Genomic DNA, 2,500 nt, shown 5'->3' with positions numbered 1-2,500 from the left:
TAGGAGTGACGAGGATGGACAGGATTAGGAAGGAGCACATCAGAGGGACAGCTCAGTTTGGTTGTTTTAGGGACAAGGACAGAGAGACTAGATTGAGATGGTTTGGACATGTACAGAGGAGGGAGATGGTTATATTGGTAGAAGGATGTTGGAGATGGAGCTGCAGGTAAGAGGTCGAGGAAGGACAAAGAGGAGATATATGGGTGTGTTAAATGAGGACATGAAGGTAACTGGTGTGAGAGTCGAGGATGATGAAAGTAAAGTGAAAGTGACGTGACATACGGTTAAGTACGGTGACACATACTCAGAATTTGTTCTCTGCATTTAACCCATCCAAAGTGCACACACACACAGTGAACATACACACACACCGTGAACACACACCCGGAGCAGTGAGCAGCCATTTATGCTGCGGCACCCGGGGAGCAGTTGGGGGGTTTGGTGCCTTGCTCAAGGGCACCTCAGTCGTGGTATTGCCGGCCCGAGACTCGAACACACAACCTTAGGGTTAGGAGTCAAACTCTCTAACCATTAGGATAAAGTTAGGTGGAGACAGATGATTCACTATGGAGACCCCTAACGGGAAAAGACCAAAGGAGATTGGATTAAATTACATTGTTCTAGATTGTGATCAATTCCTGTTTGAATGAGAGAGGGAGAGAGAGAGAGAGAGAGAGAGAGAGAGATAAAGACAGTGCTGTCTGACTGAAACCTGCACTAACTGGATTTATCTAATCTAATTTCATTTCACTGTTAGAGACAGAAAGACAGAGAAACAGTTGTAATGTCTCACATTGTCACTAGATAATTAATGATCATTTCATCACTGTAGTATGTGTGTGTGTGTGTGTGTGTGTGTGTGTGTGTATCTGTGTGAGTGTCTCTGTGTGGCATCTTCAACAACCTCTAATGCAAAGGTCCATTAAAGTGTGTGTGTGGTGTGTGTGTGTGGTGTGTGTGCCTGTGTATGTGTGTGTACCTGTGTGTGTGTACCTGTGTATGTGTGTGCGTACCTGTGTGTGTGTCTGTGTGTGCGTGTGTGTATGTCTGTGTGTGTATGTGTGTGTACCTGTGTATGTGTGTGTACCTGTGTGTGTGTGTATGTGTGTGTATGTGTGTGTGTATGTGTGTGTACCTGTGTATGTGTGTGTGTGTCTGTGTGTGTATGTGTGTGTGTGTGTGTGTACCTGTGTGTGTGTGTGTGTCTGTGTGTGTGTATGTGTCTGTGTGTGTATATGTGTGTGTATATGTGTGTGTGTCTGTGTGCGTATGTGTGTGTGTCTGTGTGTGTGTATGTGTGTGTACCTGTGTGTGTGTGTCTGTGTGTGTATGTCTGTGTGTGTATGTGTGTGTGTACCTGTGTATGTGTCTGTGTGTGTATATGTGTGTGTATGTGTGTCTGTGTGTGAGTGTACCTGTGTGTGTGTGTCTGTGTGTGTATGTGTGTGTCTGTGTGTGTATATGTGTGTGTCTGTGTGTGTATGTGTGTGTGTGTACCTGTGTGTGTGTGTGTCTGTGTGTTTATGTCTGTGTGTGTATGTGTGTGTATATGTGTGTGTGTGTACCTGTGTGTGTACCTGTGTGTGAGTGTGTATGTGTGTGTGTACCTGTGTGTGTGTATGTCTGTGTGTGTGTACCTGTGTATGTGTGTGTGTATATGTGTGTGTGTGTACCTGTGTGTGTGTATATGTGTGTGTACCTGTGTATGTGTGTATATGTGTGTGTGTACCTGTGTGTGTGTACCTGTGTGTGTGTGTGTATATATGTGTGTGTATGTGTGTATGTCTGTGTGTGTATGTGTGTGTGTACCTGTGTATGTGTGTATATGTGTGTGTGTGTGTACCTGTGTGAGTGTGTATGTGTGTGTGTACCTGTGTGTGTGTATGTGTGTGTACCTGTGTGTGTGTGTATATGTGTGTGTGTGTACCTGTGTGTGAGTGTGTATGTCTGTGTGTGTATATGTGTGTGTACCTGTGTGTGTGTGTGTACCTGTGTGTGTGTGTGTCTGTGTGTATGACTGTGTATATGTGTGTGTGTACCTGTGTGTGTGTGTACCTGTGTGTGAGTGTGTATGTGTGTGTGTGTGTACCTGTGTGTGTGTGTACCTGTGTGTGAGTGTGTACCTGTGTGTGAGTGTGTATGTCTGTGTGTGTATATGTGTGTGTGTACCTGTGTGTGTGTGTGTACCTGTGTGTGTGTGTGTCTGTGTGTGTATGACTGTGTGTATGTGTGTGTGTGTGTGTCTGTGTGTGTATGACTGTGTGTATATGTGTGTGTACCTGTGTGTGTGTGTATGTCTGTGTGTGTATATGTGTGTGTGTGTGTACCTGTGTGTGTGTGTGTGTACCTGTGTGTGTGTGTGTCTGTGTGTGTATGACTGTGTGTATGTGTGTGTGTACCTGTGTGTGTGTGTGTGTACCTGTGTGTGTGTGTATGACTGTGTGTATGTGTGTGTGTGTACCTGTGTGTGTGTGTCTGTGTGTGTATGACTGTGTGTATG

The 2,500-nt window shown here is 45.1% G+C and overlaps 1 protein-coding gene across 5 annotated transcripts in view; it reads left to right on the top strand.

Annotated features, from left to right (window-relative positions):
* The window catches only part of eda (ectodysplasin A), a 40,873-nt gene that overhangs the window by 7,115 nt on the left and 31,258 nt on the right, over positions 1–2,500 (top strand). The gene's annotated exons all lie outside the window — the stretch shown is intronic.

Source organism: Tachysurus vachellii, chromosome 26 (assembly GCF_030014155.1).
Source record: "Tachysurus vachellii isolate PV-2020 chromosome 26, HZAU_Pvac_v1, whole genome shotgun sequence".
Lineage (NCBI taxonomy): Eukaryota > Metazoa > Chordata > Actinopteri > Siluriformes > Bagridae > Tachysurus > Tachysurus vachellii.
The sequence above is the reverse complement of the archived record's forward strand: the minus strand, read 5'-3'. Positions and strand labels throughout refer to the sequence as shown.